The sequence below is a fragment of the Mustela erminea genome, chromosome 13 (assembly GCF_009829155.1).
Source record: "Mustela erminea isolate mMusErm1 chromosome 13, mMusErm1.Pri, whole genome shotgun sequence".
Classification (NCBI taxonomy): Eukaryota; Metazoa; Chordata; class Mammalia; order Carnivora; family Mustelidae; genus Mustela; species Mustela erminea.
The window spans coordinates 11,391,540-11,417,241 of NC_045626.1; positions in this window are offsets into that span (position 1 = coordinate 11,391,540).

Genomic DNA, 25,702 nt, shown 5'->3' on the forward strand with positions numbered 1-25,702 from the left:
ATTAGGGTTAGATGAGGTCATTAAGTGTGGGGTCTGTAGGATGAGACGTTTGTCCCTAAGAGATACAAATAGCTTGTTCTCTATTTCCCTGTTTCTCAGTCTCTCTTTTCCTTTATCTGTCTCCTATGTGGGGACATAAGTAAAAGATGACCATCTACAAGCTAGGAAGGGAATCTCATCAAAAACTGATTATTATGACACTTTAATCTTGAATTCCCAGCCTCTAGAACTGTAAGAAACAAATATCTGTTGTTTAAGCTTTCCTATCTATTACGGTGATTTGTTATGGCTGCCCAACCTGAGACAGCTGCCTTTCTTCCCTGTGCTATCTTCATCCTCATGTATTCTGTATTTTTCAATGATGCTATAAGTTCGTATAGATTTCATTCATTAGAGTTGCAATATTTAATTATGTAGCCACCAAATACATGTAGCACTTGAAATCAGTACTTGACATGCAGTTGAACTCAGATTTGCTCTAAATGTAAATACATATTGGATTTTGAAGACATTGAACAAAAAAATGAATGTTAAATATCCTTTTAGTAATTTTTTAATTTTAATTACAATTTTAGATGTACATTGTTTTAAATAAAATATTATTAATGCTAATCTCACTTATCTTCCCCCCCCCTTTTTTCAAAGTGTCTACCAGAAAATTTAAAATTATGTCTATGGCTTTCATTTATGGGTCATGTCATATTTCTTTAGACAACACTGATTTAGAATCTCTTCTTGTGGGCACCTGGGTGGCTCAGTGGGTTAAAGCTTCTGCCTTCGGCTCAGGTCATGATCCCAGGGTCCTGGGATCAAGCTTCACGTCGGGCTCTCTGCTCAGTAGGAAGCCTGCTTTCTGTCCTCTTTCTCTCTCTGCCTGCCTCTCTACCTACTTGTGATCTTTGTCAAATAAATAAATAAAATCTTTAAAAAAAAAAAAAGAATCTCTTCTTGTTCCTATTAAGCCCTGATAAGCTCTGATTAAGGAAGTAGTGTGAATAAGATCAGTTATATCTTGGCACTCATTAATTGTCACAACTTAAAAGATTCTTTCTAAAGAAAGCTTTAAAAAGAGTCATAATGTTGGAAAAGATCTAGAACAATATCAAGAGCAAGAAAAGAAGTTTACACACAAAAGGGTTCAAGGAAACTTGTTAGACTCACTTTGTTTCAGTTCATAGTAGAACACATGTTATTTAGTAGGTACTGCAATCATTGGTTCATAGCATGTTAGAGCTGGAAATGACTACATAGACTATTTTCAAATAAGGAAAAAAGGATATAATCTATTGCTCCTATTCTATTTATCTTTCTTTATCTTTTGTCAATTCTTCCAATGTTTGCTGAACTTTGTTTTCAGACATTGGTACTTAACTTCTATTTGAAAGGTGCAATATTATACTCTGTTCTGACTCATTTATCCTTGATACTGAGAATGTTCAAAATAGTTAAACTCATCAATTCCTAGTGAAAGAATGACTAGATTTTGCTACTCACCTCTTCTGTTTTAGAAAAGCTAGCAAAATTGTGTCATCCATGACTATGCTCAGAATTATATAATGATCGAGTAGATTACATCTTAACATTATAAACAAACAAAATAAATAAAGGTTGCTACATATGAGGGTAAATAATACATATCATTATTATCAAAATAATCTATCATTTTATAATCTAAAATGGTATTTTATAATTTAAGGTAGATGTGTATAAATGAGATTTTAAATTTTGTATACACAGGTAGGATTTGAAACCTAGATTATATATACTAACCCAGAGAGGTTAAAGGCTTTAGGAAACAAAGCAATGAGGCTATCATCCTACATTCCTCACCTTCCACTTTACCAAATTCTTAAGATTTCTTTCTTTCTTTCTTCCTTTATCTCTTCCTTCCTTTCCAGCTGTATTTTAAGATATAGTCTGTTTCTCTTCCTGTAGCTCTTACTACCATGTCTGTTAGATAAAACAAGTGAAGAGAGGCTTTTATTTCCTGGGTCTAACTAAAGATGTCAAATTTATGTGTCTGCTGTTAGAACATCCAGCCTTTTCTAGACCTTTCAGTGCCAAGAAACTTTCCAAATAGAGAAACTGAGTTTATTACACTATCAGATGGAGTAAAAGATAGATAAAACCAAATAGAGCATAACAGGGGAGGGAGCTTTATTTTTCTCTGCTCCCAGCCTCTAACCCAGTGAAAACTCTAAATCCTAATGACTGTTTATTGTTTACTCACATCAGAAATCCCCATTTTTTTTTAAGGCAGGGATGAGGGCATAGTGTATTTGAAGTTTCCATATCCATTCAGGGTGAACTTTAATTATTCGAAGTCAGTTATGGAAATGTCGTGATCTTACCATTGGTTTTCAGAAATCAGGCTTAAGCTAATAGCTGTGTGGTGTTCCCCACATTAAAAACACAATTTGGGATTAGCATTTGATTTAATCTGGGGTTATGGGGTGTGAGAAGTTTTCTGCTGGGTGTCTGCAGTATTGTCTTCACTCAGAATTGAGATGAACAGAAGGAGACAGTCTCTGTCTTTCAGATGTGCCACCTGGAATTTCTCCAGCCATTTTTGATGGTCTGTGATTAAGGCCAGGCACACTAAGGTTAAGACCAGGAATACCGAAGGCTGAGATGAGAGAAATGCGATTAAATGGAGCTTGAAACCTTCAATAATTTAGTCAACTGGAAAGGTAACTATCTCTGGACTTCCATTTATAGGAATCACTATTACATTTTCTTCTTTTTAAAAGCAATTTGAGTTGGACTTCTCATGTTATTATAGCCAAAAGCAACCTAATTTCTCCATGGTGTGAAGAAACTATCAAAGTTTGCTGCCACACAGACCAACCTATGTAGCTGACCTTAAATATCAAGTAATTTCTTTTGTTGCCAAAAGCTACATTGGAAGCCATATTACCTGGTCTAACACAAATACAATATGAGGTTCAGGGTCACTGAAAATCATCAAAACAAGCAGAAAGACAGTGAGAATAAGACCACGGTACCATCTTTGTATTTATAGTGTTCTTTTATTGCTGTTGAGATAGCCATGCTACCAGAATTCCTTTTATTTGAAAGCAAGAAAAGTAACATGTGTTTTAGTAAATGAGACACAGCTATGCTTGAGTCCATTATTCTGTCTCCTGGGGCCCAAGAAGTTACTCAAGCTGTGCATTTGTGGTTTATCCCACCATCTGCTACTCAAATGTTTCCTATTAACCATGACCACCAGTGGTTTAACCTTTCGGTATTTTTCAAATGTTTCATTGACAGGGAAAAAAAAAAGTAACTAGGATGGATGCACAAAATCCATTTGAGGCCTGTACTGTACAGGTAATAGATCTGTCATCAATTAAATGAGGGCATATGTTAGAAGAGTTACATGACCAGATACATTTCTCTGTTCTGAATCCATCCATCTACATTGCTAAAAGGCCATGAAATAGGTTCCTTGATATTTTATTACCACTGAGCTGTAAAATTTAACAGCAGAGCCAACATAGTCTGAAATCTACCTCTTAGGGAAGAAAGGGACAATGTGGAAGATTTAAAGCTTAACCAACAAAACATCCAGAAGTAGAAATGAATGCTTGGAGTGAGCCTTTGTTAGTTAGAACTAAAATCACTGCTGAATGAAATGACTTTCCCTTCATAAAAATAGTGTTCGACATATTTCAAATCCAAATGCTTATTTCTTCCTTCATAAGAGCACACACTTAATGTAAATTTGTTCCATGCTCTCTACTTTAGCTGAGGAAATGCAGCTATTGTCCCACAAATCAAATCCCTCCACACAATATCTTCCTTTCACTCATTTGTAGAAAATGCAAGGGATATCAGAGTTGTCAGAATAAAAAATTTTTTTTCCTTAGCAACAGCAGTCAGGAGTAGACTTTAGGGCCGTAAAAGGAACTTGGGAGGCTGAGAGAGAAAGCCCTAAACTGTTTATCATGGCTGTGTGGGGAAGATAAGACAAGTCAATCCTGAACCAGGGTTACATTATTTATGTAATACATTATACTTGTAAAGCATTGGTAACTATTACATATATTTAAAACTAAATGCAATTCTCCAGGCCTATTTGACATTCATTCTGTAGAAAATAGCATATTTTTCCAGAAGAATCTATTAGAGAGCATGCCTTTTGATTCTCAACCAAAAGTTTTATCCATGCTTAATTCTTACAAAGCGGGGCATTTAGAAAGAAGCTCAGATAACTGACACTTTGTATGCTGTATTACTGTGGTTACCAAATCCTCTGAGATAAAAGCTTAATTTAACAAATTCGGACCCAGTGGCTAAGGATTTGGGGGAATAAGCATGACTCTCCGAGGGACAGGCTACAAGGATGGACATGTATGATCTCAACTGAGAGAAGAAACGTAACTGAAATTGTGAGAAAGAAGTTGTTCTCTCCGACTTGACTTGGAATCCTTCTCTTGTCCATTTGCATTCAGAAGCCAGAATGTTTCTGTATAAACAGAAATCACATCATATCATTTCCCAATTTAAAATCATTCAAAGGCTTGTGATTGTAGTTAGAATAAAGTCTAAATTCCTTACATTAGTCTACAAGTCATGCTATGATCTAGCTCCTACTCACATAAAAAAATGAAACAAACAAACAAACAAAAAAACCCCACACAACTCTATAAAATGCTGAACCACAGTGGTTTTCCATACTTTGTTTGGCTCCATTAACTTTTTCTACAGTCTTTATTCACTGATCATTCTCTGCATGGTTGAATTTTTATCACAAATGGCCTCTTGTTAAATGACAGCTCAAGGAGCCTTCTCTGTCCCTCCTGCCTAAAGTACCCCTTCTTTTGTTCTGCCTTTTTTCGTCTTTTGTGGAAGTTATCAAAATTTGTAGCTATTTCATTCTTGTGTTTGTGATCAATTTTCACCCTGGTATCTGACAACTGCAAGGAAATGTTTTAGAAAGCATAAGAACTTCAATAAAAGTTAGTTTTCCAACTTATACAAAGGTCATTACTTTTGTTTTCATAAACTATGAAGTTATTAATTTATTTCATGAATTTTACTATTATTTGTTGAACATTCTACAGGATATAAGCTACTGAGTTGACATTTCATAACTCACACAAAACATTCTTACATTTAAAAACCAAAAACTTTGATGAAAGTGAATTACCAACTTTAACATAGTGGTAGACTTTTTAAGCCAAAGGTTAGAATCATAGGATATAAAAGAAGGGTATTTTTGTTTGGCTGAGAAATCATTTTAGATACTTGGATAGCTTGGGTTTTTAATTAGCTTTGAAAGTTTAGAAGAATATTGAATAGAAGTTTCACCTAAATTCTTTTGTGCAATGAAGTAAGTACGTGTGGAGGTAGAGGATTGAAGAGATATTGGACAAAATTTTAGTTAATTAAAGCATTAATGGAAAGGACATTCCAATTTTACAAGTAACTAGATAAATGGCAAAGCACAGGACATGTAAGTACAAGGAAAGCTGTTGGAAAAGATTTATTACAACTATAACTCCTTGTGAGAGTCGGTAAAGCCAGAAGAAAATGTATATAGTTGTAAACATTTGACAGTAGAGGGCCTCTGGAAAGAGCCAGATCTCCTGAATGAGCAAACAAGCAACTGACGAGGAACAAGCTCAGTGGGTTATTATGAGTTAAGTGAACTGGACAGGAGGAAAGCAGGGGACAGTCAGAACTTTCAGAAGGTTTTATTAATATCTGCCCTATGGCTTTAACAAAGCTTGAGTAGTATCAAATCCAAGTCAGCTGGTAGAAAAAGATTTTATTATGGACTAAAAATAACAATCAAAGCAGAATCAGTATTATACTTCTCAGAATGAGGGAGTGGTCTTGCCAAACTAATCCTCCCAGAGAGGATTAGTATAAACTCTGGAAAAATGTTTAAAAAATCAACTACTAAAGGCACAGACAGTGGAAAACAAAACAAAACAAAACAAGCAGAAGTCTGAGGAGACTTGATGCTACACAGAAACAGGAGGTCACCCTCCCATTTTCATGGCTTCCTGTGTGAAGGCAGACCCAAATACGGTAGAACTTAACACTCTCTTGAGAAATCATAACGGATATTTTAGGGTGAACTCAGTCTCTGGAATATGACAATAAAAATCTGAAAAAGGTGAAAGTTAGAGAGGTATATCTTCAGATTCTGAAAGTAAACTCTATTCACATCTTGGGATGTTCCCAAAAGAGTGCACACATGGAGCAGAGTTCAAGTACCCGAATAAGCCTAAGAGAAGTAAAAAACTGTGTTAGCTGCTTCACCACAGAAGAGGTAGAGCCTGGTTTCAGCCAAGTAAATTGGCCTCTGGAGTTCTTGCTTTATTTTCACTCAGAGATGATTGGAAAAACACCCTGAAGTATGTTTATATTTATGCATATCTTAGAGAAGTTGGATTTATCAGAGATAGATTTCAAATGTGAGAAAGACAGTCATTCGGGACACTGAGAAATAATAGGAAGATGAAATCAGCTAAAAAGGTAGTCAATGAATAAAAAATAAATGTTATTTCTCAAATTGATTTCCGTAAATAGTTCACTGCTTTAGCTTTGGTTCGTAGTGATGCATACTTAACATAGATTCTTCTCATCTGCATTTTCAAAATTACTTATGTGACTTCTCGGCTTCTCCCTGTTTGCCCAAGTACATTCTTCAGAAGCGTATGATTCTTGTGGGCAGACGAATATGACAAAACTTGTCAAAGTATATATATTAAATATATGCAAGTCTTTTTATCGCAATTAAAAAATACAATAAAAAAATTAAATACCTTTTGGAAAAGGCCACTTAAAAGATACACACAGATACATTACAGATAGTACTGTGAACTATGGGATAAAGAAAATTAAGATAATAAATGATTTTTCTTTTGGAAACTGAACAGTATGTTTATACTTTATATTGACATGTCTATCTATAAAAGCAGAACAACTACAGTTAAAACAGATTAAATAAAATGGACAAATCTCTTCTGGAAAAGAAAATTGTAGGTTCTTGTTCAACTACTAATTAGTATTTGCCCTTGAGTACCATGTAAATTTCAATTTTCTGGTTCTCAGTTTTTCACATAGATTATAAATTGGATGTAATAGTTGTTAATGTGTTTCTAGCTATGGATTCCTCTGACATTTCTATAAAGACAAGACAAAGGAATATCTCTAGATTCTGTTTAAAGTAATATTTCCATAAAACAATGGTCCATTATACAAATGTAAGGTATTATTTGGAAATATGTTGTAATTTAGTAGAACTGATTTTTCACCTTCGTTTCCCGTAAAACAGATGAGACAGGATCTGAATGCGGGTGGTTTCTTTGGGATCTGACTTCAGGAAGCATAAGAAAGAAAGTAGGGAAAAGAGAAAAGTCCAGAGAGGGTGTTAACGAAGAGGTTGCCATTGTGAGCAACTGGGGTTCAGTCTCACAGGGACATTCTGAGAAACCAGCTACAACAATACCTTAATCCTGTCCCAGAAAATCCTGCCCTTAATTGGTCCAAGCCTGCTCCTAGGCAATATTAAATCCAAGGTGCTTCTTGTCTGACCTAAGGGAAGATTGAGAAAACTCTCAGAAGACTGGAACAACCCTCAAGCAAAGACACAGAGAGAAATGACCTTTGAGGTGTCGTGTGCAAGAGTCGGTCAATGAGAGTGGATGTTACCTCAGCCTGTGGTAGATTGTTGGGATTTAAGTGTACAAAGTGTGTGTGTATGTGTGTGTGAGTGTACATATTGTTTATACACATACAATGTTATGAATGTGTAAACTATTTATATGAATATAAAGATTTATACAATGTGGTTTATCTCCCCAAATATTCTTTAGTCATTCTTCTAATTAACCAAAGGTAGAAATCACTAGTTACTTGAACAAAAATTGAAAAAGGAATTTTTAGAGTTTCCAGGAATTTTCATTAATTTACTCAGTTTTTCAGATTCTAAATTTTACTTTTTATTTCTAAAACATTAAGCTATTTACATTAATTTTAATGAACATTGACTTGCCCCTGTAGTTTGGTTTCTTTCTTTTTTTTTTTTCTTTTTACTTTATAATTTTGGAAAGAATATCTCAGTAAGTTTCTATATTTAAACACATGCTAAACTATTCAAAAGATATACCTCTTCATACAAATAACCCATACTCTAAAAATGATAAATATTACATATAAACACTATAGAAAAAGATTTCAATAGCCTCACCAAGTAAGAAATACAATTATTATATAACTTATTTATTCTAGTAACTCTGATATTCTCCTTCAGAGACATAAATGCTTTCAGATTTGTAACTTTATATTTAGTCAGTTGTAAAAAGAGCTTAAATTGTCCTCATGCTGTAGATTGCTTTCCCAACGGGATATTTTAAGTACAAAAATTCATCACTCTAAAACAAAGCTAATCTGGAGGAATTTTGAAGACTAACAGAAAGTAGTGAATTCAAGTGGCATATGTTATAACATGTTTTCTTTGAGGATAATTATAGAATTTATGGAGAAAAACTTCTTTTATTTAATGTTTAATTTTTAAAAATGGACATGGTCAAATCTATTCAGCTCTCAGGTGAATATCCATTCTGTAATAAGTCACAGGAGATCTGCTTTGGAAGACCTTCCCAGGGAGCTTTCAGTCAAAAAATAGACCATCATGCCCCTCAGCAGATACAGTAGATCAAATTCCAGTTGAAGCTTTTTAATATAACGAAACAACTCTAGTGAGGATGAAAATACATTTCATAGATACCCTTTAATCCATTTATTTTCACCAGCTTGTACTCTTCTCAAACTTCAAAAATCTTTGGGCAAACTCCAATATAAAAATCATATAAAAGCTCAGTTTCTTCTCCCCACATGAGGGGCTCCCAGATTGTGACTCTCAATCCTTTAAGACTCTGCAGAGCACAGATTGAAACCCACTGATAGAGTCTTGCTATTGTCTTCCAGATGGCAAAGCTGAGTGTTGCGAGGATTAACATATTTACCAAAGCTGGTGGCTTGATGTGTGGTGTTGTGGGTCTAGAAGCTGAGTCTCTTCACTCTAGCTCTTGTCTGCATGGAATACCACTTGCTTCATTCCAAAAGAGGACATGCTTGAGGTTGTAGCCAAATACAACCCACATCATGTAGATGTAAGGATATTACGCTAATAATTTTTCCTTTATTCTTCCCTACTGTATTAAAATGGGGTCCTCTTGCAGAATGGAAGTAATGCTGTCTGCATGGTTTAGATATCTCAGGGTGATATGTCTACATGTCAGCCAGTGAAGAGACCATGCTATTTTAAGAAGGAAAATGGCTTCCCAAATCTTTTCAAATGGTGTTCGCTTCTGTAAAAACTTTCTGGAAAGCTTAAAATTACTTTCCACAAAACTTACTTTTATTTTGGGTTTTCCTTACATATTTTAAATACAAAATGGCATGATTGACCTATGATAACATAACCATCATTTGGTGGATTATTCTTAAATATTACAATTAGATGAGAAGAGAAAGGTCATACTGAGAGCAAAAGATTTCCTTTCAACACTTTTAAAATTGTGTGGCACCTTCAAGAGAAGAGTATATTAATACTTTTATCACTATTATTTTGTCACTCGTAAGTGTTAACTCCTAAGTGCTATAAATCATGAAGGGCCATATCAATTATTTCTCTTGGAAAACAGTCCCAAATGTACAACATACTGTGAAATCAAAAACTGACTAAATCTAACAGACTTTGACTTTTCAGTGCTATACAATGTAATCATTTCAATGTTACTCACTCAAGTTTGCTCTTAATTCCTAAAAAAAAAAAATAAAGGTTACAGGAGACCTTTATGGAAAACGTTAGTTAGGGGCGTCTGGGTGACTCAGTGGGTTAAAGCCTCTGCCTTCAACTCAGGTCATGATCCCAGGGTCCTGGAATCAAGCCCCGCATCAGGCTCTTTGCTTGGTGGGGAGCCTGCTTCCCCCTGCCCCCGCCTGCCTCTCTACCTACTTGTGATCTCTGTATGTCAAATAAATAAATAAATAATCAAAAAAGAAAATAAAGAAAACATTTCTTAACAATTTAAATCTCAAAAGTAAAAAATGCTATCTTTTTCAGAACAACTATCATTTGACAAGGAAGAGTATTCTCTTTGTACCATAATTACCATCTCCGATGTAAATTTATTAGATATCATCACAATATTAAAAGATTGATTATTTCTCCCTATCTCTAACTATTTATATGATACAGTGTTTTATAAGATTAAAAAAACAAAGCAAAACAAAAAACCAGGACACTGGACAACTCATATACTAATATTATAAACTTTTTCCTTGGGTCTTTAAGTTATAGAGAACTCGTATATTATTAAATTCTTTAATCCAAGATTTTTTTGTACAATTGCTTCCTTTTATAAGTTGTTTAACCAAAATTCCTTTAAAAATTTAAATGCAAGTAACATAAATAATAAAGAAAAAAAAGAACAGCTAACATTTAAATTCCCAGATGTGTAAACATTATTAAAACTTATTTAGAAAGATTTTTCTTAATATTATTTTGAACAATTTAATTTTTAAACTCTTAATTTTACTATAATTATTAATTTACTTTAGACGTATTTTAAAATAATCTAAACTTATAAAATGTTTCAATGATTACAAAGCAAAAACAAACAGATTACAAAAGTATAATAAATTTAATATTTGCTTTTCTATACCTGCATTCTTTCAAATCACTACTATTACTACTTCCATTATTATTGTTATTATTATCACTTATTATTTTAAAGCTATATATCACTATTTATTACTTTAAAGCTTCCTAGATTTAACTTAGTTATTTTCGATACTTTCCTGTGTCTGGGGACATATTTATTAAGTACCTTTATAGAGTTTCAATCTTCTTGCAGAACCAAATGTAAGACAAAGATACCATCTTAGCCTCAGTTAGTTAATATGATCTATTGGACTGTGCCTATGAATTTTTACTATCATTTGTGTATATCTCCTGAGACATGAGGACTAAGATTTATGTAGTTATATTTGTGAATATTCACATCAGCTGATCAATTATTGACAACCTTTCTACATTGTTATTATTTGGGACTATTGGTCCTGTTCTATCCTCTTATGTTTTCTATTTCAGGACAATGTGGTTAATTAGTTGTTTTTGTCATTCCCTCTTTTCCATTTCCTGAGACAGAGAATACACAATCACATTTGCTTACAAGAAAACATTTTTTTTTCCACTTCAACTGTTTTTTGTTCTTATGAAGTTGTAATTTCAGTATTGCAATGTTTCTCTTCATTATAGTTATTTTGATTTTGATTTCTTTTTAATTTGGCTATTGATAATCCTGGCTGTTTTTGTACTTTAGGGTTATTCCTGAAAACTGCTAAAAGTATTCACATTACCAAGATATTCCAAACCAATGATGATCTTATTTTTTGTTCCAAGAAATGAAGTAGGCTGAAACCTAAATGTTCTTTCCTCCTTGTAATATTATAGAACAGGGTTCATGCCCTTAACTACTAGCTTCTAGTAATTTTAACTATCCAAGTAGAAATTTAACTAAGCATATGCTAAATATTTATTTGGTTACAATATCAAACTCATAGGTAAAAAAGTGAAATAAAAGTTGATCATAGTTTGTTTTTGGTCAATTTCATCATTTTTACATTTTTTTTGCATTTTGAATTGATCAAATGTTTCTAATAGGTACAGATGTAACATCATAAAACCTCTGAAATACACAATCTTCATAAATTTATATATTTTGCCATTTAAAAAGCTTTCCTATGTATGTTAATCTTCTTTAACAATATGGTGAAAATGTGTTTGTAGACTTAATTTCTTTTTCACACATATATCTATTTAATTTCTGCCTCAAAAATACTATTTTTAACTGGTGTCATCAATATTCAATATGTAATAAATCAAGGGCAAAGTGGAAATCTGATGAGAACTTGGGTAAAGAAAAGCCTTTACTTTTTCTAAATATTAGTGGATAATTTGGGTCTAAGTAAAATTGTCACCTCTATTTCAAGATCATTATATTTCTGTCTGTGATTTGCAATAAATTACACAGCTTTTTGAGCAGTTTATATTTTCAGCAATTCCTTTTTATAGTAATAGTTCCATGGTATTATAAAATATTGTTTTACTCTTTCACAAAAAAAAAATCTAAAGTGAATATATCTTTGGAAATATATGTGCCATAATGAAGTATATCGAGACAACATTTCCAGTTCTGATTTTTGGATATGCCCTTGCATTCCACATCCGAACTGAAAATGTAAGTAGCATCTCCAGAATTGTGCATTTTAAATTAGACTGCTGTGAGGTATGTGTCTGAATTTACTGTCCCAAGCCTTACGTGTTGCAGTTTGAGTAATTATTGTTTACACTTTATTTTTTTTACCTGCCACCTTATATGTATTTCTGTTAGTTCCCCAACATTTATGTAAATCTTTAAAAGAGAAATTTATAAATTTTTAAGTCTCTTGGCCTCTTTAAAATTGTTTCAGTTTAAATTTTAAAAATTACTTTTTTTTTTTTTTAGATTTTATTCATTTATTTGAGAGAGAGAGAGGATGAGATGGGGCAGGGGCAGAGGGAGAAGCAGACTGCCTTCTGAACTGGGAGACAACCTATGGCTCCATCCCAGAATCCTGGGATCATGCCTGAGCCAAATGCAGCTGCTTAACTGACTGAGCTACCCAGGTGCCCAAAAAGAATTTTTATTTTTTCTTATGTCAATAATTGTTACCAGAAAGATAAGATGTCTACCCATGTCAGTGTGTTTAGTTCAAAATTGTTATATTATCAATACATTCAATCTTTGTGACATAAAATCAGCTTGTGAAACTTAGTAAGGAAGAATTTAATCACAACAGATAGATTAAAAAGAATCCTTTGGATGGGAAAAGAAAAATATTTGTATAATACTCATAAATCAAATATGTCCTTTTCCCATCTAAAATAGTTTGGGCTCATTTAAGACATAATGACTTGAAGTCACATACCTAAATTATTTACCTGAAACAAACAATTAAATGAGTCCGGAAATCTCTTTATAGGAGTTTTGTGGTTTTGCCGTAGGCGGAGTTTCCACAAAAGTCTAGACCCCATACATTTGAAGAGTCTGGACTCAAAACAAAAGCAGGAAGGGTGGGGTCATGGTGGTGGTGCCTGGTGGTGGTACCTAGGTTTCAGCTCAGGTCCTGATCTCCAGGTCAAGAGGTGGAGCCCCGAATCACATAGGGCTCTGTGCTCAGCGGGAAGTCTGCTTGGGATTCTCTTTCCCTTTCCCTCTGCCCCTTCCCCCACTTGCACACACTCTCTCTCCCTCTTTTTCCAAAATAAAAAAAAATAAAATAAAATAAAATTTAAAAAAAAATCTTGAAAAAAAAAAAAAGACTCTTGGCTCATTGTTTCACCTTTGTCACTACTGCTTCACCACTGACGGCTAATAAAGAGCCACACTGCGGAGTCACCTGCTGCTGCGAGCTGATCGTAGAGACAGTGCCCAACAGCACGCAGCCTTTAATATATGCATCCAGAATACTTTTCATCTAGAGTATTTTCAAACTTTAAGTCATAACCTGCTGATGACTTTGAAATCAATTTATAAAACCAACACAGGACAGAATATAAGGTGAAAACTTGGAATTCATCATGTAAAGTCAGAACATGTGTCATCAGTGAATGTTTTTGTTTTTTTTTTTTTTCAGTTTTGTGTGTGTATTTGAATAGGGTCTTTATGCATACTATATTTCTTTTTTTAAAGATTGTATTGATTTATTTATTTGAGAGAATGTGCACAAGCAGGGGGAGCGACAGTTGGAGAGGGAGAAGCAGGCTCCTCCCTGAGCTGGGAGCCTGACCCGGGGCTCCATACCAGGACCCTGAGATCATGACCTGAAGGCAGAGGCTTAACCGACTGAGCCAGCCAGGTGCCTGACATATTTCTCAATATAAGTTGTGGAAAATATGCTCAAAAAAGCATTACTCTAAATGAATTTGATATATATCTGATGAACTCATTAAATCTAGAATAAAAATTGAATGGAAGTATGCAAACTATTAATGTGACTCCATATTCTGCTTATTGCTTTTCTCTTATAGTAGCATGTTCTATTACTTCCCATGTTTTGTCCATCAAAGTAGCATACTGCTTTTGTTTCTTAAATTGTATCTGAAAAGCAGGTTCCTTTTTCTCTTTTCTTCTTCTTCTTCTTCATTTGAAGTAGGCATATATCAGTCTTCTATGATGTGTCAGGAACTGTGTTAAGCAAAGAAAATGCATATATATATATATGCCTTTATATTCACTCTTAAGAACCTGACTATTGGAGACAACAAAAAAGTAAATAAATTATCGTTCAACTAAAAGTATCATTAGAACTTATTTGAGCTGATGACAAGTGAAAAAGGATTGTCAGAGTCCCCTTTATAAAGGAATTTAGGAGTAATGAAATTTTACCTAGAGACTAGGGAAATGATTTCCTGACAGAAAGGGATAAAAACATTATGAGGTTACTTGAAACTTGATAAATAGGAAAAGAAGCAATAATAGTACCTGGCCCATCAGTATTTAAGGTTTAAATGACATCTGAATGGCCTGTCTACTTCTGTGTTACCTGTCTCAGAGGAAATTCTTTCAGCTATATTGATAATATAGAAAACAGAAAATCTTATTCTTGCTACATGATTTACGCTGTGTGAGAAACAGTCTTTTGTGCTATTTTGCCATTTCTCTCTGTTGGTGACTGAACTATAAAATCTCCTGACTATTTTGTGATGTGAATTCAGTGTCCTAAATTTAGTGCTTCCTTTGGGAAAAAAGCCTGTACAGTCCCTAAAGAATCCTGAAACTACTCCAGTATCTACAAGATGTAATTCTTTCCACAAATATGTGTGTGTGTGTGTGTGTGTGTGTGTGTGTGTGTGTATACACGCATATATATGTGTATGTATATATATATTGTCCTTAACAATTCCTACTGTACTCTGGTCCTTTTCCAGAAGTGTTCAAACTTAAGAAAATAGATTCTTACCTGTTTCTTACCATATGTACTCCAGAACCCCATTTGCTTTTATAAATTTATCAAAAATGTTTCCAAAATAAAGACAGTCAGGGACAATGATTTCATTCAGCAGAATGTACTGTATACTAACACTCTGCCAGGCACTGGGGACGCAGGGATAACCAAGTAGTGGCAACATTTTTGTCTTTGTGGGATTTGCAGTGATAGGGACAAATACAGTATGGAGACTGAGGGAGATAGGATTGTCAACAATACATCCTGATTTGCACTTGAGCAGGTCTTTGGCTACTACGACAAGGAATGATGGAGAAAGACCAGGTTTGAGGGAAACAACAGGAATTAGTTTGGGAGCAATTAGCGTGTGTTTCAAGCTTCTATGTGGAAATGTTAAGTAGGCCGTTGGATGGATGGTCTGCAGTGAAGATGAGGAATCAGGAAAGGACACAAAAATTTAAAAGTCATTGGTTTGCTGAATGAAGCAGAATCATGAGTGAGATTTTCAAATAAAAAGAAAGTGAGAAGGGAAAATTTTCTCAGTTTGTGTTTTGAGGAACTCCAACATGCTTGTGAAAAGTGTAAAAAGAGATTTTAGCATGTGTTCCATTTGAAAACACAAATGTATAACATCCTCAAGTATATAATGGAACTGAATTGAGGGCTTCTTTTTTTTAGGCTTGTATTATGGCTATTTTCATGAGTCATTACCCTGTATTGTCCCTTTCTTGAGATCAGATGTCTTTTTTGGCTGCATGTGTCATAAAATCTGTGAGGGTGTTTCGATAAATATTTAATTGGATGAAGCAAACATGTACTTTTAAATTAGTTCTGAAATATTCTGGATCATAATCTGATCATTGTTTTTAACCCATAGATTCACCGGGAGAGCCAGATAAAGTCAATTAATCGTTATGTCCCAGTTTCACCATTTAATAAGAAAAGCATAAACAAAATACTAAATACATTATTGACCAATTTATATTACACAAATAATAATAGAGGATGATACTGTTGGGTAGTTGATAAAGAACACTTCTTCTATCCCCCTTAAACTGAGAACTATGGTTGATGAAAGAAGGCTACAGATGTGGTGACTTCTAACGACTCATGGGGGTGTGCGCCTCCTCCTGAAGTCTCTGGGTTGGCTTCTGGAACTATGTGATCAACAGAATATGGTGGAAGTCCCATTTTGCCATTTTCTGGTCCAGGCCTTAAGAAACAGGTGACTTCCTGGGATGGTTAATGATATGTACCAGTTTGACAGGATCATAGTTTGTCCCGATATTTGGTTAAACATTATTTCTGGGTATATCTGTGAGACTGTTTGTGGATGCAATTAGGATAAACCACTCAGTAAAGTGGTTTTCCTTCTCCAATGTGGATGGACATCATCCAATCTGCTGTGGGCCTAAATAGAACAGAAATGACCGAGGAAGGAAGAAGGAGCCTGAGCAGAGAAATCAATCTTCTCCTACCCTTGGCTCCCTGGTCCCCAGGTTCTTAGACTTTGGACCAAATTATACTACAGGCTCTCTTGAGGTTCCAGCTTGCAAATGGCAAATTTAGGGGTTTCTCAACCTCCATAAGAGTGTGAGCCAATTCCTTATAATAAATCTCTTCTAATATATATCTATCCTATTAGTTATTTTTCTCTGGAAAATCCCGAGTAATACACTTTCACTCTTAGTCTTGTGGAACACTTTACCATGGAGCTCAGCTCCCATGCTGTGAGGAACTGCCAGCACTTCTCACGTAGAACGTTGTGAAGAAGCACACAGAGAAGAACTAGCCAACAATCCCAGTTGAGTTCTCATTTGACAACCAACAAGTGACCATATCACCAAAGGTGTGAGACCATCATTCTGGGATTAGATTCTCCATTTTCAGGTGATGTTTTTTGAGCTGAGATGAACTGTTTACATTGAGTTTTGCGTGAATTACCAATTTGGAGGTGGGACAAGTTATTGTTGTTTTAGTTTTAAGACACAAGATCTTAAAGTGATTTATTACACAGCAGTAGGTCACTATAAAAAAGAATAAATTGAAATAAAAACAAAATCTTCGTGTCTGTTAAAGCTGCATTATTGATTGTGGCTTGGCTCTATGGTTATAGATTCCATAATCATACCATCCCCACAAGGTCTAGAGGTCGGAACAGCCCAAGAGAAAGTTTGGGTTAGCATAACAGATACACATATCTAGAATCACTAACTTCCAGGACTCCAGCCAAGTAGGAGAAAGAGCAGAGTAACTCTTTTTTTTTTTTTTTTAAAGATTTTATTTATTTATTTGACAGAGAGAGAGAGCACAAGTAGGCAGAGAGGCAGGCAGAGAGAGGGAAGCAGGATCCCTGCTGAGCAGAGGCCTGATGTGGGGCTCAATCCCAGGACCCTGAGATCAAGACCTGAGCTGAAGGCAGACATTTAACCTACTGAGTCACCCAGGTGCCCTAGAGTAACTCTTGTTAGAGTCACTCCCAAGAAACTTGGTGACAGATGAAACATTCTCCCTCAGGAGCTCATGATTGGTAGAAGTTATGCTAATTAAAGTAGAAAACAAAACGGCAAATAATAGAATCACAGAGGAATATGTTTATTGTATCATAAGTAAACACTCAGCATTTTATTTCCATAGCCTTAGATATAGCTCACTAAAAAAGAGACTAATCTTCCTTCTACTTTACTTCTTTTTTATTACTTTGTTTAATCAAAAATTATAAATATAGCCAATGGAGACTGGAAATAGAGAATCAGGATAGGGGGAAAAAAAAGAATGAGCATCTGAGTGTGTGTGTGTGTGTGTATGTATGTGTGTGTGTTTCATGTATGTGTGGTAAAATATTTGAAGATGAGTCCTTTAAGAAGAACACAGGTTTGAAAGAAAACTTTAGTTATGGTTTTTTGTGGAGGTTTCCTCATTGGGTATTATCTACACTTCTTTAAGGACTTAAGCTAAAATTTATTTCTGCATAATGCTTCTCCAGTTAGCTCTATCTTCTAACATGTATAAATAAGTAGGCATATATATTTTTTCACTTGTATCTCCTATTTCCAGTGAGACTAATCTGTAGCTATGCCTGCTCCCTTTGATTGCATATAAAGTAAGGTAGAAATGTTTTTATTTATTATTTGCATATTATTGTATAACAATATGCACTTTTGATATGTTTTACCTCCAAAAAGAGATTTATAAAAAATATTATTTCTTTCACCACAATTATGGTAAGATATATTCTTCAAGAGGCACATTAAAGTAGTCATATTTTAGCTGAGCCTGACACATCCTTCATAATTACCTTTGTTCTATTACAGCACCTTACAAATTGAATTAATTCACAGTATTGTAAAACCAAAATATAGGATATAAAATCACTGAGCACCAGAGAATTTAAGCTGATATCAGTTTTGCTAGCCAAATCAATCAAATAACACTCCTTTTTTTCAAACAAGTGACCATCCTTTCTCATAGAAAACATAAAGTAAAATAGCACGTGAGAAGACATTAGCTTACTCCAATGACCTCTTTTGACCCATTCACCTCTTTGAAACATAAATATGGCTTAGTAAATCATATCCAGCAAGAGTAACAATTTATCACTCATTAGAACTTAGATGATTTAAAGCAAAATAAATAAATTTAGGCCACGACTGACATTGTTGTATTTTTACTGAAAAGCTATTAGGTTTACTTTTATTGTGGAATTCAGAAGCAAATGCCTTGAAAATTATTTCTTGTGTTTTTCATGGAAATTATCCATGTCCGCCTATTTAAAGCTTATATACCATCTCAACTTGGGAGAAGTGACTATGATGACTCCCTCTGAATACCTCTATTTATTTAACTATTGGACTATTAAACTTAATTTCTTTTTTATTTTGAAATTAACATAGAAGCATGTCAGCTTGATAATAGCTTTTTTAGTGTTGGGTTCATTTAATCCCACCTATACTTCTGTAACTAGCTTGAGTGTGACCTGACCACCACCGCCACTTTCTGACACCCTCACTGATACAGTGAATAGTACCAGAAGTTGCACTAAGAAACAAACACTTAATTACATGTATGAGACACATTTGCTCACCTATTCAATGCCTTCCTTGCTGGGAGAAAACAAACAAACAAACAAACCAGACACAGAGAAGAGCATCTAGAGATAAAGAAGATACCACCCTGGGGCACCTGGGTGGCTCAGTGGGTTAAGCCACTGCCTTCAGCTCAGGTCATGATCTCAGGGTCCTGGGATCGAGTCCCGCATCGGGCTCTCTGCTCAGCAGGGAGCCTGCTTCCCTCTCTCTCTCTCTGCCTGCCTCTCTGTCTACTTGTGATTTCTCTCTGTCAAATAAATAAATAAAATCTTAAAAAAAAAAAAGAAGATACCACCCTGAGTCAGTTGCACAGATCAGAGTAAATGGGAGGATGGTAAGGTAAACTGGTTCCTTCTGTTGGCCTAAAAGTAATATAAAGGAAAAAATACCCAAATGATGACCTTGGAAGTCTAATTGAAATTATGAAGGTAGAGCCAGAAAATCTCTGTGAGGAAGGTAACACTGAGAGTCAGGCCCAGAGGCTGACCTCATGGACTGTGGAAGTACAGTACCAATTAAATGCTTCTCCCCACCAGGTAAGGTAGTGCCAGGTAGGGTAAGGGAAGTGATAGGGAACCCCAGAAACCCGGATATTGACTATTGATCATTTGAAGCTGAAAAATGGAACTCTCAAATTATGTGGGATTTCTTTTTGTGGTCGAAGCGTCTTATCCCCCTTCTGCCTGAGGGAGCTAGCTGTTTTTCTACTTGAAAAATCTTTAAATTACTCTTTCTCAGGAAGCTGCCTTTTAAGGGGATTCTCTCCAGAAGCCACCCAGACAACCCCTCATTTTCCTCCAACTTCACAGTAAGAATTAGTTCCTAGCCCATTGTCAATATGAAAGGACAAAAACTGGCAGAAAAATAGTCTATATACTGACTATTAGCTATATTTTTAGTGAAAATATATTATAGTCTGTATAGGAAAAATAGTCTATATACATGACATTGTCCAATGTGGTCAACATGAACTTGACAATTCTAATGAGACTGCATGCTGAAGGTGTTAGAGAAGGTATGCATAACGTGGTGCCCTCTCGTCTGGACTTACTGACATAGATGCACTTACTCAAGCCTCTAGATTTGAAGTGTTAGCTTGAACCCTGGGGAAGGCACTTGTATTCTGGGGGGAGGGACTAATTGCTTCACCTCATGTTAATGAAAAGGAATTATCAGCAGTGCTCTGGCATATTCTAAGGAAAGGAAGACACAGGCTAAATGTGAGAATATTGAAGTGGGTCTATTGTGTACGAACTGCTCACCTGGTCTTAAGCCTCACCTACTGGAATGGTTGACGCCAGCAAGGCATTATCTTCATGATATAAGTAAAACATACTCAGTGGCAAGGGGACACTTCAGGGGTGGCTCCTCTCTAGGTTACATATGAAAATGGGGAATACCACAGACAGTTTGGTTTCTTGATCTAAATGAGAAGAGGGGGATCATAGTAGGTTGAGACCATCTTATGGCTCTTAAAAACAGAGACAAAGTGGTCACTAGAATAAAGGGGTAGCAATTAGTAACAAGCATGGTTTTCAAAGTGTTCTCATCAGTGAGGTCTTTGAAGTAGCTAACAGATTCCAGAATTCCTAGGAATGAAATTATTAACCAGACTGCTAAGGTGTTTGACATATTTAAGGGGGCATCTGTTTCTGAATGTTGAAATGCTATCTATCATGGTAGAGGAGAGAAAAAAGTGGGATACTGGAAATGTCTTCCACACTCACATCAATGCGCAATAGAGGAAACCAAACAGCAAAATTTCCTCTTTGGGGAATGGCAGAGACTAGAACACTGCCCCCCCCACCCACCCCACCACCACCACACACACACAAAGTGATGGAAAATATAGGGATGCTGATTTCTCTATGATCCTCACTAAATTGACTGGTTGATTGGCCCACGACCAAAATAGATACTGAAAAGAAAGAAAAAAGACTAGTTTTAACTACCCTTCCAGACATCAGTCAGCATAAAAATCACCTGGGATTGTTAAAAATGCATATTCTAAAGGCTCCTGGGTGTCTCAGTCATTAAGCATCTGCCTTGGGCTCAGGGCATGATCCCAGGGTCCTGGGATCCAGGTCCACGTCTGGCTCCGGGCTCAGCGGGAAACCTACTTCTTCCTCTCCCACTCCCCCTGATTGTGTTCCCTCCCTTGCTGTGTCTCTCCCTGTCAAATAAATAAATGAAATCTTTATAAATAAATTAATATGTACATTCTAATTGAAAAGCTCTAAGAAGAAGTGTCAGAGTCCACATTTCTTTTCCTCCTTTTTCTTTTCTTTTTTTTTTTTTTTAGATTTTATTTATTTATTTGACAGAGAAGAGAGACAGCTAGAAAGGGAACACAAGCAGGGGAAGGGGAGAGGGAGAAGCAGGCTTCCCGCTGAATAGGGAGCCTGATGCTGGGTTTGATCCCAGGACCCTGGGATCATGACCTGAGCTGAAAGCAGACGCCTAACGACTGAGCCACCCAGATGCCCCAGAGTCCACATTTCTAACACATTCCCAGTAAAGAAATACAAGTGCTGCTGCTGCTGGTTGACTATTACATCTTGAGGAGCAAGAGATTATGGCAAACAGTATGGTATTAATGCCCTTGGTAGCTGTGGTTCTAGAAAGATTGTAGTTACTAGAGAAAATCAGCATGACCAAAAATTATTGTTCCCATTTATATTGCTAAATGAAAAGAGAATCAGTTGACCTCCCAAGCTTTTGTAATAAATTGATAACTGCTGTGGATTGTCTGTATGTGTTCCCAAAAAACTGATATATTAAAGCCCTAACCTCCAGCTCAATGGTCCTTAGACTGTGGGTCTTTGTGAGGTAATTTACGTTTAGACGAATGGGATGATGGAATTACCACCCTTAAAGGAAGAGGAAGAGAGACCAGAGGTCACTCGTGCACACTCTCTCTCTCACCATGTGAAGACAGAGCGAGAGAGTGACCATTTGCAAACCAGAAAGAGAACTCTCACTAGATGCTGAATCTACTGGCATCTAGATCTTGAACTCCCAGCCTCAAAATATTGTGAACAAAAGGTGTTTGTTGTTTAAGTCACCCACTTTATGGTGTTCTATTTTAACAGTCCAAACTGTTATCTTTATACTTATTATTCTTAATAATCTTGTCCTAATTATGGTTGGTGAGCAAGATATAGGCGATACCATAAATGACTTAACAAGACGCATACATCCCGGAGATGGGAGATAATTCCCGTACATGGACCTAAAAGCTATTGTACTATTGCCAGAGTATAACAGGCAACATTGCATCTGCACAGATGCATACCTTTCACACCAAAGGGTGTGAAAGGGAGGGTGCCCTGAGCTCACCCCCTTATATTGCCTTTTCTCATGCTCTGTCCCATAGAGATGACTATTTTTCTATAATGGTGAATTTGCTTCTTAAAGGCTCAGTTATAGGATCATCATTAGGAGACGACCCTTTGCAAGGTTACCTCTTCCCCATAACAGAAGGGGGTAAAAGTGGGAATGGCATCTCTCACTATTACTCCCATAAATTACTGTAAACATGTTTCTATCCTTTCTATCCTTTTATCACTAAGATTTTAGTTTATTTGAAGGTTCTAGTACCTAACGAGGGCAGAGATTTGATAATAATGCAGTTCTGTTAAATGGGATCAGAACTTGATAATGTTCATTGTACAGTCTTGGGGTGGGGGGAGAAAGAAGGAAAGGAAAAAGAAAAAAAGACAGTCTCTCCGCTGGTCGGAGTGCCCTATCTCAATCACTGAAGGGAAGCTGGACTATGGTAAAATAGCAAGAAGAACTATATAGAACAAAGGATATTCACTAAGACAGGTCCTGGTTCTTTTCTGGCCAGTGGTCTTAATCATGGAAAAACACAGTAAGCCAGTCAAGACAGTACCGATAGATACTGAAGGAATGAAATTTGGGCTAGCCAATCATGGAAAGAATCCTGTCGAGCCAAGTTAGTAGCAGAAGATAAGGAAAAGACGGAAAAAAGAGAGGGACCCATAGCAGCTATGATTTCTTTTAGTTCTTTGTTCATTTTCCTTTCCTTTTCCCTGTTACCTTGTATGATGAGTGTGGATAGTAATTGCACTGAGTTATCAGATCAGAGTGTGACCAAATAGACGTTGTTCTGAAAATATGCAGTAGCTAATGAGAGTTAGTATGTTGTCTGGTTGGGGAACATATTTTCTCTTCAGGGCAAATGACAAAAATGGCTTCTGATGGAGAAAAGTAATGATCCTTTTTGCTGCTCTTATACTCTGTGCTGTGTTGATCTGAACAGTGTCCCTGGGCTCACTCATACTTGGGATCAAGATGTGGAGGGCGTCCCCCCCACTAGGGGACACTAACCAGAAGATGGAAGTCCAGGACTGCTGTGTGTCGCTGCTCTGCTTCACCAAATACCACAAGAGCAGCTGAATGGCTCTCTCCTACAGATTCCGGTGAATACTCCTTCTTCTACCTTCAGACAAGTTGCTAGTGGCTCTGCACCATGGCCTTCCTTGGCACATTTGACCAAATCTTTTTGGTTTCCTTTAACTTTGTCCCTTTACTGAAGTCACTTCCTATGTATTTTACTATTTTGGGTGCAACCGTAAATAGGTTTGTTTTCTCAGTTTTTCTTCCTGCTGCTTCCTTATTGGTGTAGAGAAATGCAACAGATTTCGGTACCTTGATTTTGTACACTGCGATGCTACTGAATTTTTTCGTTGTTTCTAGCGGGTTTTGGGGGGAGTCCTTTAGGTTTTCTATATAGAGTTTCACGTCATCTGCAAATAGTGAAGTCTTAATTCCTCCTTACTGATTTGATGCCCTTTATTTATTTTTTTTTTATATTGTCTCACTGTGGAGACTCAGACTTCCAGTGCCATGTTGAATAAAAGTGGTGCGAGTAAACATCCTTGTCTTGTTCCTGACCTTGGTGGTAAAATCCCTTCATACATAACAATGGATTTTATCCTGTGCTTCTTGCTGGGACTCTGACTGATAGAGAGTGAAAGCCAGCTTTGAACACACAGACAACACAACACCTAAGGTGCCTACAAAGGAACAAGATAAAAGGAACCTGTGTCTACTCTTGAATTTCCTACTAAGCAGAGCTGCCTACCCTCCCAGGACCTTTGCTCACCAGACTGTTACATGAAATAGAAATATGTTGCCATCTGTTTGAGGCATTGCAGGTTGGTTTTGTTGTTTTGTTTTGTTTTGTTTTGTTTCCTATCTGTTCCAAAAGCTTAGCTTGTGCCCTAATTCATAGACCTACTGTGTGTTCAACACCAATTAAGTGATTTACACAGAATTTCTCATGTAATTCTCAAAAAAATCCTAAGAGGTTGCTATTCTTTTTTTTTTTTTTTTAAGATTTTATTTATTTATTTGACAGAGAGAGATCACAAGTAGATGGAGAGGCAGGCAGAGAGAGAGAGGGAAGCAGGCTCCCTGCTGAGCAGAGAGCCCGACGCGGGACTCGATCCCAGGACCCTGAGATCATGACCTGAGCGGAAGGCAGTGGCTTAAGCCATGAGCCACCCAGGCACCCCGAGGTTGCTATTCTTAATCACATTTTATAAATGAGGAAATTGAGCTTCACACACACTGAGTAATTTGTCTAAGTTTACATAGGTAATAAGTGACTGAGTTGGGAATTGACCTGAAATCTATCCTCCTCCAAACTGTGTCATCTTTCTCCCACAGTGCGCTCCCTCCTTAAGTGGGTTTGCATTGCTCCCTCCAGGTTCCCGTCTCTGCAGCTTCTTCAGAACTTCGCTTAATTAACACTTTCTCCCGTCCTTTCCTAATTTGTGCAATGTTGTGCTCTGAGAGAATGTTCCACAAGCCTGAACCCTAAGAAATGATAATTAAGCCTGCTCCCCACAATTAGTCAATCAATCTTTTGTGTAATACAGATTAAAAATAGAAAGGGATAAATACACTTTTTTGCAGGATACCTAAGGTCTTTAGGAAATTTATTTGCTCCTCCATAAAGTAAAGTAGAGTCAATAATGATAAGAGGAGCTACAATTAGATAACGATGCTTATCAAGGATCTACATCTTTTGCCGGAGCCCATGCGATAGAAAAAGATGAGATTCTGTTAACTTTGGCAGAGGCTTTTAAGCTGACAACAGGACCCTAATCCTTGAAATGTTTGACAGGAAAAAAAAATGTATGCTGGCCAAAATTATTTGCTTTACATTTCAAGGACGACATTACAGCCTGCTTTCCAATGAGTACAAGCTTAGATCAAGGAAAATCTTCATAAATACAGCATTATAAAGCTTTGGTCCAACTTTTCAAGCTCTCTTTCCTAGTCTCAGCCCTCATCTTTGCCATATTCTGTTCTCAAGTGTAGTTCAAGAATGTCTGCAAATATGGTACCTGTTACTAGAACCACGGAGAACACTGACACAGTGCCACCTTCAGGATTGGGGGAGCCGTCATGTCTAATCTGGGGAGCAGAGATGCTAACATGTATGCAGTTACTCTCAGGAATTATATGAAAAATATTAAAGCTAGAATTGAAATAATTAATTCTATCCTTTATGCTTTGTACGGCCTCGCACTGAACACTTTCAGAGATGTTTGGCCATCAGG